Below are 18,207 nucleotides of genomic sequence, written 5' to 3'. Positions count from 1 at the left end.
GTATCATTTCTTGCCCAGATTGGATGTGTGAAGCTACATCACCAATTACTCCGGCAGGTGCCTCAACAATGGGATGCCAACCTGTACGTATTTCATTTTGGATTAGTAGAGATTTGTCCAACTCTCAAAAAATTTTGGGTTTGTATGTTATCTCCACCCAAAAGCAATTTGGTCCAACCGTCTTTGAAGAAAAATTACTTAGAGGAAATTCAGGACTTCTTCAGATGGAAAGAAGAGAAAGTGAAGCAATTTTTCAAGTATGGGAAGATCGACATTCTAAAGGTGGCCCTAATCTTCATCCAATATCTACCAATGGGAGGAATCCATAAATAGATATCGTAGGATACTTATTTACTTTGCATGGTAACTCGTTATGTTCTCTGCACTCCCAGACGAGGTGCGCCATCTGTTCTGATTGAGGTAGTAAAACACTTGAAGAAAGGAGGTGATATCATCCCTATGATTCTTGCAGAAACACTCAAGGGATTTGATGATATGAGCTATGGCCATAAATTTACACTAGATCATTATCAAGCGAGTCCTGCTATATTTCAAATTTGGCTCCTCGAAAAATTGAAGTTAACCAAGCCATCAAAAGGAGGCCCACTCGAAGCCCTTCGCTACGAAGACAAGAGGGAAGTTCCAAAATTCAACCTCATCACTGATTGGGAGAAGTAACTGTAGGAAAGAACTATGCGAGATATCGTATGGAGGGACCCAGGGAGGCCACAAGAAGATTTTTTGATGAAGACTCCTGGTTACAATTATGTTAGGTTGATGGGATAGACTCAGACATCCTTTTATTTGCTTATGCACATCAGTTGACAATATGGACTCAAGGAGACAGACCCAGAAGAGTTAGTCAACTTTCACCCACTTCAAGAATTGTCTCTCCACCTTATTACTCATCTATCCCACCACCTATGGTAGGAACGTTGTTCCCCTTTTCATGTAATTCACTTGGTAATAGAATGAGGAAGTATTTGGATTTTCGTTTTATCCCGATTATTCTAATTATGACTTGAGTTATGGAATTGATTGTGCCTAAGCATTGTAAGCAAACTAAAAACAAAAAAAAAAAATTCTTTGTACTGAAGACAAGTTTTCATTTATAAGATGCTGAAATAAAATGATGAACAAACAAGGGGTGGGAGAAAGAAAAAGAAAAAATATATCCATGTGTTTGTGCTTTCAGTAAATGCAGGAACAAATCCCTACGAGTTAAAAGCCATCATCTGAGCCTTACTTTGAACCATCCTCATAGAGCATTGGGGAATCCGCAGATGCTAGTCTAGCCTACTCTAGCCTCTGGGTCAGGTCCTGAATCAATATGTCATACCGTGCAATCTCCCGATCCTTGGCAACTATCACCTCGCACATGCCATAGTGCATCCTCCTAATCTTCCTCCAGGGACACTTGAGAAAGAGCATATCAGCTAGAGGAAATCAAGAGTTAATTAGAGGATGATTAGATACTTACATAATCATAAGGAATAGGCAACCTAAGGGAAGTGTCTACATCTAAGTTAGGCTCCAAAAGATGAGGGAGACCGGGGTTGGCTACGTTGGGATAGGTCCAGGTAGGGAAGCCACGAAAACATTAGCAACCCTGAGAGACCCACCACCACTGGTAAAGGGTCCTAATTGTGTAGGATCGGTAGCACTGGCATCCGATCGAACAGCAGAAGGATCTACACATCTCACTCTCCCCTAAAAGAACATCAGTCAAGACCAAAACATAAAGGAATTTAAAGGAAATACTCAAGAAAGGGAAACATACCACTGGACCATCGGGATTGAGAGGGGTGCACACTCTCTCCTCCTCCATGAAGGTTCCGTAGTCCCTATCTTAGTCCAGAAAAGAGTCCTCCCATACTCCAGTGGCCGAGAGCTTCATCTCATCTGTTGGGATGATCTCTGGGCAATTCATAGTGGGTGGAGGAAGACCGGGAGAAGGGCGTGGCTCGATATCTAACCACTAGGGTACTACTCTCTCTCCCAAATACCAGACGTGACCCCACATTCCCAAAAAAAGGACTCGGTGCTCAGATAAGTGCCTAATCAAGGCTAATCTTTCAAGATCTAGAAATATAAGGTCATGGAATGGTCTCCAAGTAACTTGTGAAACCAAGGAGAAGTAAGTGCAGTAGAAGATGAAAGGAATTTCAGTGTTAGACACGGCATACATTGGTAAGATCGTTCAAAAGAGAACGAGTGGTGGTCCCTGGAGGATGGCGTCGAGTCCTGAGCACCTGATTATCTCCCCACTTTGTGGCTATAGGAAAGAAGAATGCCTCAAGGTTCCTATGGTCCCCAAATGCTCAAAGCACCATGGCTGTTTCAAGAAATTAAAGTAAGAAAATGTAATCTAGATGAATGAAAGGATATGAGTACAAGAAGGGAATTTACCTGAATAATGAAGCCTGCCAACTTGAGGCCCCTATCTCCATAGGATAGTAGATCTAGGGACCGCAGGAGATTTGCATAGGTAGCCCCACCCTAATCCCAAGAGTCTACTGTACGAAGATCTCGAAGGAAGTACACCAGACGGATATCCAGTCCCTCAGAGGTCACTGAAGAGGCACTGACCCACAACAAATAGCAAGAAGGAGCGGGCCACCTGTGATGTTACCTGGGTTCCCCCCCAGGCCAACTTTCCACCATCGGGCACTGATCTTCCCTAGGCAAATGTGTGTCTGGTCAGCTGCAATTGTAATACCGGTCAAGTCTGTGAACTCCTGGACAGTCAGAGCCCTGGGTAGGGTCATGGACCTACCCCAAATGCAATGCCTGTCAAAGTAGAGAAGCACAAGGGTGTGATGGTGATTTTGCCAGCAGGAAGATGGAAAGAATGAGAACTCAGCCATCACCGCTCTATCAAGGCTCCCTCCAGTGCCAGGTTAAACTTTCGAGTCTCTACCAAAGCTAGCCGGCCCAGGTCTGATGCATCAACTGTCTGCTTTACTCTATAAGGAAGCATCTTATGCCATGATTGAACTATATTTGGTTGGCCATACGAGGCCAAGGTTGGTGGGTCCTTCCCCTCATGCTAATGGAAATAAAAGAATGTAAAAAAAAAACAAAAATCAAAAAACAAAAGCAAAACAGCATAAAAAGAACGACAAAGCAAAAAATAAAGGTAATCAAAATAATGAATACAATATAAAGACTTACCTCCCATATGGAGTTACAGATGTGATTCTGACTATTGTGAAGGTCTACCCAGAGTACCATTCGGCTAGGCCCTCATCCCTGCGAGAAGGATTGCTGCAACTCTCAAGTTGAACTTCTCCCAAAGTCTTTCTCTTTCTCCTTTCAGCCATATTTTTTGAAAATTATGAGAAGCCCTAGAAACTTTCTAAAATTATGAGAAACCCCAAAAATTTTTGAAAATTGTAAGAAGCACCAAAAAATTTCCTAAATTGCACAAAAGCCCACAAGAATATCAATTCTCCAAATAACTCCTCCCTCAAGAACAAAATGAAGATCTTCAAGAACTTCAAGAACAAGATGAAGATCTTCAAGAACTTCAAGAACAAGATGAAGATCTTCAAGAACTTCAAGAACAAAGTGAAAAACTCTAAGAACAAGAAGGAAAACTTCAAGAAAAACTAGAGAGTTCCAAGAACTCAAAACTCACTCAGAAAAGTTAGAATAAAGAATGAAGAATAAAGAATGAACAAGGGAGGGGACCCATTTTATATAAAAAAATTCGTTCTTCCAAAAGAAATAAAAATAAAATAATAATAATAATAATAATAATAATAATAATAATAATAATAGTAATAATAATAAAATTTTAAAAGATTCCAAATCTAGCATCAGAATCAAATTCCAAATCAAAGGTAAAAAGAAAAATTCCAAATCAAAGAAACAAAGATCAAGAATCAACGAAAAATCAAGAAAAGAAACAATCTCATTGACCTGGCCCCAAGTTGCCCAATTTTATTGACCTGGCCCCAAGTGGCCCTATTGCATTTATTAGGCCCCAGGCTGCCCAATCTCATTTACCTGGCCCCAAGTGGCCCAATTTCATTGACCTGGCCCTAGTGGCCCAATTTCATTAACTTGGTCCCAAATGGCCCCATTGCATTTACCTGGCCCCAAGTAGCCTAATCTCATTAACTTGGCCCCAAGTGGTCCAATTGCGTTTACCCCACCCCAGGTGGCCCAACCTCATTCACCTGGCCCCAAGTGGTCCAATTGCATTTACCCGGCCTCAGGCGGCCCAACCTCGTTAACTTAGCCCCAGGTGGCCCAATTGCATTGACTTGGCCCTAAGTAGCCCAATTTCATTAATCGGGCCCTAGGTGGCCCATTTTCATTAACTCGGCCCCAGGTGGCCCAATTGCATTTACTTAGCCCCAGGTGGCCCAATCTCTTTGTATCGGCTCCGGTGACCCGATCTCATAGACCAAATTCCTTGAACTATCACATGCGAATCCCAATTAAGGAAAATCCAAGAATTAAAGGTTTTTCCCTGTTATAAGATTGAACGAGTAGAAAATTCCTCCCTTATAACCTTCGGTCCCAGATTGTCCAGATTAGTTTAAAAAAGCCAACCTGGAGACCAAATTCCCTGAACGGGCACATGTGATGCCCAGCTAAGGAAAAGTCAAGGATCAAAATACTAAAATCTTTTGTAGGATTGGAAGAGCAGTGAATTCCTTTCCTATAATCAGTAGCCCAGGTAAATCCTAAAACGCTAAAGCAATGAGAGATATTATCTATTGCATTTTTCAACTCCATCATTAATAAGCAAGATGACGGCAGTACATCCTTTGGGTGACAAAATGTGGTCGTTCTTTTCTTTATCCTTCAGCCATTGGCACAGGCCTCGGCTAAAGAGGGGCACTTTGTAGACACCCAATTTTGTCACCCTCCTCTGGCTATGATGAAATGCGGATCTTGGATGCTACTTTTGACTTCTAATCAACAGAGATGATGATTGACTGAGAAAACCCAGAAACATTCCCCACCTGCCTGAAAACCCTGGAAACCCCACACGGGAAGGAGGAGGGTCCAATTTTGACATTTTATATATAAAGGAATCTAGTCAACATGACTGTACAGATGGATAATAATCGGAAATACGAATCCAATGATATATGGTACATCAAAATTAGACCATCGGATTACCAACAATCTCCCCTAGAAAATAACATTTTTTCCACTCTTATGTTGCGCACACCGACCAGCCAAGCCAGCCAGCCAGCTATCCAGACCCAGCATGCATGACTTGTGCGCCCCCACTACATGCTGTGCACCCCCAACGCATGGCCAATGTGCCCCTAGCGCACACTGCGTGTACCCCTACCGCATGGCCTGTGCACCCCTGCTGCCTATCTGCACGCCCCCCCACAGGGCCTACGTGCCCCTACCACACGTTGTGCATGCCCTTGTTGTATGGCCGCGTGCACCTGCCTACTTACTGCATGCACCTTGCCTACACTATGCATGTGCTGCCACACACCTTGCTAGCCCCATGCGCATACTGCCCCACACAGTTTAGCATGCGTTATGCACATTTCCCACACACCCATGCCAACCTCCTTGCACACCCTTTTTCCTAGCTTGTGCCTAGCTACATACCATTAATTGCACACACTGTGCACATTGCCTGCACAACCATGCCAACCTCCCCGCACATTTTTATGCCTAGCCTGCACCCAGCTACACACCATTATCTGCATACACTGTGCACATTGCCTGGATGCCCCATGCATTTCAACCCAACCTTGTGTGTCACCGTCAATAGCTAGGATTTGAGTTCCCCTGACTTGGTGGGTGAAGAAATTCCCTCTTCACCCACTTAAGACCAAAAAACCCTTTTTTTACCAAGGATTTTCTCTCCAAGAACCCACTTTTTACCCATTGGACAAAAACCTTCCCCCACCCATTTTGGTCCGAGGACCTCTGTTACCCAGTGTATAAAAGCCCTATCCCCTCACATTAGGCAAAAATCCTTCTTTTATCCGTTGGATAAAGATGTTCCCTCTTTTCCATTGGCCAGAAAAACCTATAAATACCCCCTCCTTTGGATTTCACATACCAAAACCCCACCTCACTCCCTTGTAGTGAAACTCTCTTCCCCTTACCCTTCTTGATTTTCTTCGGGTCTTCGGAGCGATCTTCGTCAAGATCTGAAATCTTGTTCAGATCTTTGAAGTGTTCTTTGGGACTTTGAAGATCTTCAATCCAAGTTCTTAGTCCAATCTAGTTTTTTGCTAAAAGTAAACCCTCCCTTTAAGTGTTCTTGAGTTTTACCCAAAGTAGAAACCAACCCCTTTTGAGGTTCTTCGGGTCTACGGAGAGATCTTTGTTAAGGTTCGAAACACTATTTAGATCTTCAAAGTATTCTTTCGGGCTTTGGAGCTCTTCAATACAATTTTTAGGTCAGTCCATTTCTTTCCAAAAATAGCAAATCCTAGCGGAAGGCCTGTCCGAGTGCCCCTGGAATCTTTCCCAAAATAGCCATTCTCAGCGGAAGCTCTGCTGAAGTGCCACCTCAATCTAGCCCTCCCCCAGCCTATCCCCAGTAGAAGCTCTGCCAAAGCCTAAAAATAGCCTTCCCTAGCCGAAGCTCTGTCCTAATCTAAACCAAAAAATAACTGTTTCTTGTCAGAACCCTATCCAAATACCATCACAATCAGCATTCTCTCAAGAAAGGAAGTTGGAGGTTAAGACTATCTTCCCCTGAGCTAGGAGAATCAGAAAGACAGTCCAAGCTGGTACTAATTAGGGGCCCACCCCTCTTGACCCGAAACAAGGGTTAAGTTTAGGTATAATTTCTCAACCAACTTGTTACAATGTAGACTTTGTATAGACCTTGTTTTATGGTATATAGTAGTTTGAACTTAATTAATGTACATGTGTGATAACTTAGCCATACATCTGGAATAGTAATAATTGTAGAAAATGTTCGTTCTCAAGCATCTAGTAGGAAGACCAGGTGAACTGGGCAGATTGGGTGCCTAACACTTTCCCAATTCTATAACCTGACACTTGTCCCAAATCTCTGGACCAGACCAAATTTTAGGCCCTTTTCTTAGGAATCGGGCCCACCCCTGGGTCCTAGGCCCGTAACCCTATGTGGCGACTCCAAACCCCATTTGTATGATCCCGATCCTTGTATTGGACCATCATCAGACCTCCGTCTCAAATGGTGAACTTTACACTTTTGCGAAATAGGCCTCCACGTATCTCCAAGTGGCATTACAGCATTGCGGGGCCCGGCCCGTAAGCGAGGCACATATGACACGAACCCCTCCCCTCATATGAAAGATAAAGAGAGAGGAGGAAGGTTAGGATGAAAGTCCTTTTCCCCCCAAGGGAAGAGAGACATCTCATCATCTCCGGCCATTACACTCATAAACGGGGGGGATTATTTATAGATTTTTTTAGCCAATGGGGAGGAAAGTGGAATTTCCTTAGCCAATGGGGTTAAAAAGTGGTTTTCCTAAACCAATGGGGTGAAAATATGAATATTTTAACTAATGGGGTGAAAGGCAAAATTCTTTGGCCAATGGGGGAAAAGTAATTTTTTTGTGCCAATGGGAGATTGCGGTGTAGGGTACACTAACAGGACAGTGTAGAGTGCATAAGTGGGTGAAGAGAAAATATCTTCACCAATCTGGTCATTGGAATGTATATTCCGGAGACTGACAGTAGCACACAAGGTTGGGCAGGGGTGCACAAGGCATGCATGGGTGCACAGGCCAGGCAAGGGCGCATGTGAGGCAGGTGAGGGCATGTGAGGTAGGCGAGGCCCGCATGAGGTAGGCAGGGGGGACGGGGTAGGAAGGGCACTCGCGAGGTAGGTAGGGTGCACTTGGGGCACTGGTAGGGGCGCATAGGGCTAGCAGGGGTGCAGGGAGCTGGCAGGGGTGCTTGGTGCTGGTGGGGACACAGAGGGTTGGTAGGGACGTGGGCTACTGGTAGGGGCACCTAGGGCTAGCAGGGGTGCAGGGCACTAGCAGGAGCGTATGGGGCAGGCGAGATGCACAAGACTAGGTATTTTAAGATATAATTTTCCAGGAGCAATTGTGGGAGATCTGACGGTCCGATTTTAACGTACCATATATCGTTGGAATCATAATTTCGAGTACTATACATCCATACGATCACCTCGGAACAAATTTCTTTGTATATGAAACTTCATAATTCTTCTTTTCTCTCGTATGAGATTTTTGGGTGAGCATAGAATGTTTCTGGGTTGGATTAGCTCAATCAACTATCATCTCTGTCGATCAGAAGTAAAAGGTTGCATCCAAGGTCCATAATTCGTCATAGCTGGAGGAGGGTGATAAAATTGGGTGTCTACACTTCCTTGTATTTTTGTCTTCTCCTTCTGGAACTACTTTGCTTCCCTGTCCTTGAGGCTAGCTCATGGGTGCTGATACATGGGATGTGTTCTAATATCTAATAGATCTTATTCCTTCTCTCTTTGATTTGTTTCTATTTACTTCTCTTCCTTAATTTCTTCTTTTCCTTACCGTATTGTTACCTTTCAGAAGAAAAGAATAAATTAGCAGTAAAATCAAAGACACAGAGAGAGAGAGAGAGAGAAGAGAAGAGAGATGGGGAAGTATGGGGCGATGCTAGATGCTAGGGTGAGGATTGTAGCTAGCTTCCATTCTTATTGTCCTCAGACAGCCAGGATGTACTACCACCCTCCATCCAACTGTGAAGACAACCACTAGCACTAAGACAACCTCTCTCATAGCAACGGCAATGCCACCACCACCTGGAAAGACATGGCTCGCAATGTCTCAGCCAAGTTGGGTAATTCCGATGTGAATGTTGTGGGTGTTGACAATAGTTATTTCATTTTTTATTCCATAATTGTATGACTCAATACCAATGAAGGAAACAAAGAAAGAAAAAATCATTGTGTGAGAAGAAGGGTTTTATCAAAGTGATATTTATCCCTTTTTAACTTATTAAATCTTATTGATTGAGAGATTAAATGATTTTGAGGTCTTCTTGTTCAATTCTTCTGGGTAATTTTGATGGAATTTATTCTCAATATCAATAAAATTCATCAAAATTTTAATCTTTATATCAGGGATTGAGAGATTTGAGTGATAACTACTAGTTCTTGTTCAATTCTTTTGGATAAAACTTTGATTGAATTTGTTCTGAATACATTAGTAGGTTTTCCTGGTAATGAGTTCAAATACTAAACATCCCAGTAGATTAATTGAATCACTGAGGTGGGTAGGGTTGCTTTATTAGTTTTTGGATTCACTAGGAAATCGTTAATGAGTGTTGTTGAACTCTCATGGCCCTAAGCTTCTGAAGATCGAAAACCATAGCTAGATCATATAGACCCCAATTTTGTCACCCTTCCCCGGCTATGATGACTACAGGATTGTGGATGCAACCTCTTGCTTTCGATTGACAGAGATGACAACTGACTGAGGTGACCTAACCCAAAAACATTCCATATTCACCCAAAAATTCCAAAAATCCTATGTAAGAGAAAAGAAGGGTCCAATTATGACATTTCATATATGAAGGAATCCGGTCCAAAGAGACCGTACAGATAGATAGTACTCGAAATCACTATTCCAATGATATATGGTGTGTCAAAATTGGACCTTCAGATCTCTTGCAATCATTCCTATAAGATACACCGTGAGCACTCAAACCCTGCCCATGCAAGCACCCACACCTTGCCATGAGCACCCAAACCCCACCCATGAAAGCACCCATGCCTTGCCATGAGCACCCAAACCCCACCCATGCAAGCACTCACACCTTGCCATGAGCCCCCTGGCCTCGCCCATACATGTGTTGTCCCTCACTATGCGATGCTCCCATCTACTGGCCTGTGCCCTTGCCCACTAGCCACTGCCCCACCCACAGGCCCGTGCCTCGACTCGTAAGCAATCACCTAGCCTATATGTGGGTGCCCCCACCTATAGGCAAGCTCCCCTGCCTATGTACAGGCACCCCCACATGTCGTGCGCGCGGCCCTGCCTGTCCTGCATATGGCCTCACACTCACCCACGCATTCCCTTCTGCAACCAGCATTCTCACTCCGATGACTGGATTTTGGATGAGATACCGTCTTCACCGACTTGTGTACTCCACACCACCCCACTAGCATACCCTACACTACGATCTCCCATTGGCCAAAAAAGCATCCTTTTCACTATATTGGCTAAAACAACATCTTTTTTCTCCATTGGCCAAAAAATTACTTCTTTCACCCCATTGGCCAAGAAAAGCATCTTTTCACCTCATTGGCCAAAGTAATTCATCTTTCACCTCGTTGGCCCCAAAATCTACTTTTTTACCCCATTGGCTAAGAAAATCTAATTTTTTACCCCATTAGCTAAGAAAATCCCCATTTCCACCCCATTGGCTCAAAAAATCTTGGTTTTACACATTCAAACCTCCTAGTGAGCACCCTTTATAGAAGCTCTGCCCTCTCTCTTCCCCCCCTTTGAAGTTCTTCAAGTCTTCGAAGAGATCTTCATAAGATTCGAAATGTTCTTCGAATCTTTGAAGTGTTTTGAGGCATTTCAGCAACAGTTGTTCCAATAGCAACAAACTTTTATGACTGCTATGCAATAGTATCTAAACCCTACTCAGCTGGGTCAGCAACCTAAAGTGATTGTCCGACAGGACCCACTCGTGGGGTTAGGTACTGGAGCACAACTAGGAGGAACCCCACCTGGGGTAACACCACAAGATCAACCAAGTGGAACCCCACTGGTTCCATAATTTGGCACTCCTCCATTCATGATGCCTCCACCTTACCCATACTATCCGGCCTATCCACCTTATCACCCACCAGCTACCAGTATGACAAAGGTGGTTGAGTCTTTTAAGAAATACATGCCACATATTTTCACTAAGGTGGGTAGTAATCCATTAGAGCTGGATCGATGGATCCAAGAGCTGGAAAAGATATTTGAGATTGTAGATTGCACGGAGGCACAGAAGCTCATCTATGTGGGATTTTAACTTAAAAACGAAGTTGATTATGGTGGAAAGCTTCTAAGCCTATTTTGATGGCAACTCACCCAGAACCTATATAGGAGCAATTCAAGGAATTGTTCTTGTCAAATTACTATCCTTGAAGCTTCAGAGACCACAAGGAAGTGGAATTTATGGCATTAACTCAAGGAAGTAAGACTGTTTTAGATTATCAACAATAGTTTGAGTGCTTGTTCTATTTTGCTCTTCGCCATATGGAGACAGCCGAGGAAAAAGCTAAGAAGTTTCTGAAGGGATTGAAGATATCCATTGGTACAGTGTTAGAGGCATTGGATCTAACTGATTAAGTTCAAATTGTGTAAAAACCCAAAGTAATGGAGGACAAACAGAAGGGAGAGTCGTCCCTTACACCAGAATTTTGGAAGAGGGTAAACCCATTTGTCGATTCGGGTGGCCCAAGTAAGAACTTTCGTGGGTCATATAGTTATGGTCCCTTTTACAGGTAGCCCTATAGGCCATCGTGTTATCTTTCCCGACCAACTAGTGGGCCGAGCACTACATCTTTTGGCCCAAACACTAGTACGGTGCCTACAGCCCTGAGACCACCTTGTCCTTCGACTGTACCAAGATCAGTGTAGAGAGCCCCTGATTCGGTTCAGGCATCCCAGAACCAATGTTATAACTGTCACTCGTGCAGGCATTTTACCAAGGATTGCCAGTACAAATTAGATGCACCACAAAATAAACCCCCTGTCTATAGACCTGCATTGACCCAGGGAAACCAGCCTCAGGGAAGGATGTACACCTTATTAGCTGAGGAGGCTGAGGCCAGCATGGAAGTAGTATCAGGTACACTTTAATTAAGAGATTTTGTGATAAATTTTGAGTAGTATGTTATACTTATAAGCAATACGATGCTAGGTGTCTTATTTATATTAGGTATACCAGCATATGTTTTATTTGACTTTGGAGCTTCACATTCATTTGTGTCTAAGAGATTTGCTAGGAAGCTTGATGTGCCATCCAAGAATTTAGAATGTAAGTTAATTGTTAGTACACCTACAGGAAAGGTGGAACATTTAAAGGAAGTATGTGGGCCGTGTTCATTTGAGATTGGTGGAAAGAAGCCGGATTCCCAGCTTATCAAATTCAATATAAAAAATTTTGATGTCATATTGGGCATGGATTGGTTGTCTGCTCATCGGGCGAACGTGATGTGCGCCAAGAAACAAATTAAAGGGATGAGTGATGATGGGGAAGAGCTTGTATATCAAGCTGAAAGTGCAAAGCAACCTTGAAAGACTATTATCTCTACCTCGCAGGCGATGAAATTATTGGAAGATAGATGTCGAGGCTACCTTGCATCAGTACAAGATGTGGAAGTGAAGATCACACCAGTAGAGGATTTGGAGGTAGTGAGAGAATTCCCCTGATGTTTTGCTAGGTGATCTAACCCAACTACCTCCGGATAAAGAGTTAGAGTTTGCTATTTACTTAATTCTTGGAGTTGCCCCAGTGTCTAAAGCTCCATATAGAATGGCACCAGTTGAGTTAAAGGAGCTGCAAACACAGTTGCAAGATTTATTGAAAAAGGGGTTTATATAGCCAAGTGTCTCTCCTTGGGGTGCACTAGTCTTTTTTGTTAAGAAGAAGGATGGTACTTTGCATATGTGCATCAAGTACCGGGAACTGAACAAGTTAACCAGTAAGAACTGGTATCTGTCACCGCTCGTCGATGATCTATTTGATCAACTACAAGGCGTTAAGGTATTTTTGAAGAATGATCTTAGATCAGGTTATTACCAGCTCAAGATAAAGGGCAATAACACACCCAAGATAGCTTTTAGAACCCGGTATAGTCATTATGAAATTCCTCGTACTGTCTTTAGGGTTAACCAATGCATTGCCTACTTCTATGGATTTAATAAACCGGGTATTTCATGATGTCCTTGATAAGTGGATCATCATTTTCATTGATGACATCTTGATTTACTCAAAATCTAAAGAAGAGCATGCAAGACACTTGAGAATGGTACTACAAAGACTGAGAAAACAACAATTATATGCCAAGTTCAGAAAATGTGAGTTTTGGCTCAAGAAAGTTGGATTCCTTGGACACGTGGTGTCTGAGAGGGGGATCAAAGTGGACTTGGATAAAGTGAAGGCTGAAATAGAGTGGGAGACACCCAAGAATGTAATAGAAATTAGAAGCTTCTTAGGCTTAATAGGCTACTACCGATGCTTCATCAAGAATTTCTCTCAGATTTTTGCACCGATGACTAAATTGAGCAAGAAGGGTGTGAAGTTTGATTGGTCAGAAGAATGTGAAAACAACTTTCAAGAATTGAACAAGTGGTTAGTGTCAGCTCCTGTATTAACCGTTCCAATTGGTATAGGTGGGATGGCAGTCTATACCAATGCTTTCAAGATCGGGTTGGGCTATGTTCTCATGCAACATGGCAAGGTGGTAGCATATGTGTCCAGGTAACTTAAGAATTTTGAGAAGAACTACCCCACTCATGATCTAGAGCTTACGGCAATCATCTTTGCTTTGAAGATCTGGCACCATTATCTATATGAGGAGAAGTGCGAGATATATAGTGATCACAAAAGTCTTAAGTACTTCTTCACCCAAAGAGATTTGAATATGTGGTAGAGAAGATGGCTTGAACTTATGAAGGACTATGATTGTGACATTCAATATCACTTGAGAAAAGCTAATGTGGCATATGCTATAAGTCGAAAGGCTCAGACTGTATCACTTGCGTACTTAGCTATCAGTCCACAGCTTATATAGGACGCAATACTAATGGATGAAATCCTTTTATATGAGGGAGCAACCTTGAAGCTCGAATATCAGGTTGATGATGTTAAACAATTAATCATATCCCTGATAGCCCTACAGGTACATCCAACCATCAAGCAGGAGGTGATAATGAAACAATCTTTGGATCCTGAGCTGCAAAGGATCAGAATAACAATTTAGGAGTAGACAATAAATGACCTTGACTTCATAATAGCCAATGACGGGGCATTACTGTTTTGAGGCAGGTTATGTGTGCCCAATTACATGGAAATACAGGACAAGATAATGAAGGAANTACCGTATCGGTATCAATACGTACGATACTCTACTATACGAACTTTTGAAAATCTGAAAATTTCCGAGAGTATTGGTACGTATCGAAGGTATCATGCAGTATCGAGCCGTATCGTACTGTATCGGTACGATACGGCTACTTAAGTGTGAATTTTTTGTTGTTTGAAACAAACACTTCACACTCTCACCAACAGTTTTCTAGATTTTTTATATGTTATGTAAAAACAAGTGTTCTACAACTTCCATGGAAATTTTTTATTTTTCTCAAAAAAAAATATTTTTTTAATTTTTTTATTCCGAAATTAATTTAAAAAAAAAAAGAAAAATCCCCAAAAATTTTTTTTTTAGAAAATTTAGTTCATTCAACTCTTAAAAATAATGTCATAACTTATAATTACTAAATACATGATTTCAAATGAAACCCACATTTTTTCCCCAAAAAAGTGAGGGTTTCAATTTTTCTTTTTTATTTCTCAGATCTACTCAAATATATTAGTCCACACTTTGTTGATTTTTTATATGTTCTTTAAAAACATTTAATCTACAACTTCTATAAAAAAAATTAATTTTTCTACAATGAATGGGAGACCCACTACCATAAATATTTCGACTGGGGTAAATATTGTGTCTATATTCGATAAGTGCAGAATATCATCGTAGTTGCTCCTATTGAAGAAGAATGTCCTAGCCAAGGATTTGAACCACCACGACACTCTTCACGGCACTCATCACAGTGGCAATGGCAATGAGGAAAGAAAAAACTGTAAGAAACTCAAGCCTCATCATTTTGAACATTTTCAACTCAATATATTTATCTATCAATATGATACCCTCTACTTAAGTATTTATGCATTCTACATGTTATATATAGCTTTTTTTAACTATTTTTTTATGCAAAAGTGTATAAAAATGTGTTCCCTATCCATTTATGTGTGTATCTCTAGCGTATCTTAGCGTATCTCCAATACGATACGATACCCTCCGATACGTATCTTAATTTTGACCGACCGGTACGGCGACCGATACCGATACTTTAATCCTTGGTCAAAAGAATGTGAAAATAGCTTCCAAGAATTGAAGAAGCGGTTAGTATTAGCTCTTGTTTTGACAATTCCAAATGGTACAAGTGGGATGACAGTCTATACCGATGCTTCTATGATCGGGTTGGGTTGTGTTCTTATGCAACATGACAAGGTGGTAGCATATGCGTCCAGACAACTTAAGGATTATGAGAAGAACTACCCCACTCATGATTTAAAACTGGTGGCAGTCATCTTTGCTTTAAAGATCTGGCGCCATTATCTATATGGGGAGAAGTGCAAGATATGTAGTGATCGCAAAAGTCTTAAATACTTCTTCACCTAAAGAGATTTGAATATGAGGCAGAGAAGATGGCTTGAACTTATGAAGGACTATGACTGTGACATTCAGTATCGCCTGGGCAAAGCTAATGTGGTGGCAGACGCTCTAAGTCAGAAGGCTCAGACTATATCACTTTCATACTTAGCTGTCAGTCCACAGCTTATACAAGAGGCGGTAGTGATGGATGAAATTCTTTTATATGAGGGAGCAACCTTGGAGCTTGAACATCAGCCAGATGATGTTAAACAGTTAACCATATCCTTGACAACCCTACAAGTACATCCGTCCATCAGGCAGGAGGTAATAATGAAGCAATCTTTGGATCCTAAGATGAAAAGGATCAGAATAAAAATTTAGGAGCAGACAATGAATGACCCTGACTTCACAATAGCCAATGACAGGGCATCACTGTTTCAAGGCAGGTTATGTGTGCCCGGCGACATGGAAATACAGGACAAGATAATAAAGGAGGCACACAGTTATGAATACTTACTTCACCCCGGGAGCATAAAGATGTACAAGGATTTCAAATAAAGTTATTGGTGGCCATCAATGAAAATTACTATAGCCATAAATGTGCCGGCTTGCCTCGCATGTCAGAAGGGCAAGGCGGAATAGCATCGACCATATGGCACTCTTCAGCCACTCCCCATACCGGAGTGGAAATAGGATAGGATCACCATGGACTTGTCACAGGGCTACCCCGTACACCCAAGGGGATGGATGCAATATGGGTGGGAGTTGACAGGCTTACCAAGACTGCTCATTTCATTCCAATCAGGACCAATTATTCCATGGACAAGTTAGCACAACTTTATATGGATAACATAGTCTGTTTGCATGGAGTGCGAGTGAGCATTGTCTCAGATAGAGACCCAAGGTTCACATCTATATTTTGGAAGAGTCTCCAGTATGCCTTGGGGACACAAGTGAATCTAAATATTGCTTTCCACCCACATACTGAGGGCAATCAGAACGAACCATACAAATACTAGAAGACATGCTTAGGGATTGTGCAATGGAAATGAGTAGCAGTTGGGAGGAATACATACCTCTTATGGAGTTTTCTTATAACAATAGCTATCAAGCCACAATTGGGATAGCTCCATATGAGGCACTGTATGGCAGGAAGTGCAGAATGCCCATATATTGGGATGAAGTAGGTGAGCACCGGATGCTTGGACTGAAAATGGTACGATGACTTATGACAAGGTTGACGTCATTCGGGAGAGGATTAGGGTAGCCCAATCATGGCAAAAGAGCTATGTAGACAATCGTAAAAAAGATATTGAATTCTAAGAGGTGGAGAAGGTGTTTCTTAAAATCTCTCCAACCAAAGGTTGCATAGATTCCACAGAAAGGGCAAGCTAAGTCCGAAATATATTGGCCCGTTTGAAATCTTGGCATGAGTTGGCTCCGTAGCGTATATGTTGACTCTTCTGCCTTCCCTCAGCAATATTCATAATGTATTCCATGTTTCTATGCATATCGATGATCCATCACATGGGCTGCCCGTGGAATCGGAGTACTTAGATGCTGATATGACCTATGAAGAGCAGCTGCTGAAATTCTAGATCGGAAGGTGAAAACCCTTTGCAATCGCTCCATCACTTTTGTGAAGATTTGATGGGCTAATCATTTACTTGAGGAAGCATCTTGGGAGAAAGAAGATGACATCAAGGCTAAATATTCTCATCTTTTTGGACAACCAAGTACTACTATTTTGGGGATGAAATTTTTAAAAAGGGGGGTAAATGTGATACCCTACTTTCTAAATCCGGTTTACTTACCCAGTTGATTCGATTTGGTTATGTAGGATCTGAACCCGAACGAGTTGAGACGGGTACCCTATGGAATATGATAGTAAGAGTGACTTTAAACTCGGGTTGGCCAAGCTAGTCTGAACCAGTGCCTATTGAAGTCTGCATGCCGAAGCCGTGTACTTGCACGTATCACAAGGCCATGTACAGACAATAAAGGTACATAGTCGTATTTAATGACAAGTACGTATCTTAAATCATATACTGGGAGTGAAATACTTGTCGGGAGTCAAGTCCCATCTAAATCCTAATTATTTGACTAAGTTTTGGCCGACTGGTGGGTGGTCATAGGTGGGTCGAAACCACCAGTGTGACCTACCAGTCTGGTCATTAGATATTTTGACCCAAGTATAAATAGCATTATGACTTTTCTTTTTCCTCATTTAATGCTTTAGAAGGTGGGTGAGAAGAGTAAAGAAGAAAGAGAAAAGAAAGAAAGAAAAGGGAAGAAGAAGGAAGGAAAGGGAAGAAATGCTCATGGTGCGACACCGATGTTAGATCTTTCCATTTTGGCACCAAAAAAGTGATCCTGTCTTGAGATCTAGGATTTGAGGTGAGTGAAGGCTATATTTCTTAAACACTTAAGAAACCCTAAGTGAAACCCTTTGATTCGGGTAGAAATCCTTTAGATCTTATTAATCTCACTTGAGAAGATGAATCTAAGGTTTAATAAAAGACCTACATGTTGATTTTGAAGGTTTTAGATGAAGAAATTGTAAGATTTGAAGAACATTTGATGATTTCTTGAGTTGAAGAAGATATTTGGGGTTTTGAAGGTGTTCTTGACCAAAGAGGTAAGATCTGTGCTTAAAACTTTGAATTGACCCTTGATTTAGGTTAGAATCATAATATGGGACCTTAGATGTGTGGAAAATGCAGTCGAATAGACCCCTTGTGGTTCTCCCAAGGTGGGATGAAGAATGGAACTGAACAACAGAATCACGATTCTGACTGGTGGGTGCTCTGGAAAGTGAT

The sequence above is a fragment of the Macadamia integrifolia genome, unplaced genomic scaffold, assembly GCF_013358625.1.
Source record: "Macadamia integrifolia cultivar HAES 741 unplaced genomic scaffold, SCU_Mint_v3 scaffold2075, whole genome shotgun sequence".
NCBI classification, from domain to species: Eukaryota; Viridiplantae; Streptophyta; class Magnoliopsida; order Proteales; family Proteaceae; genus Macadamia; species Macadamia integrifolia.
Note: the sequence above shows the minus strand (reverse complement) of the source record.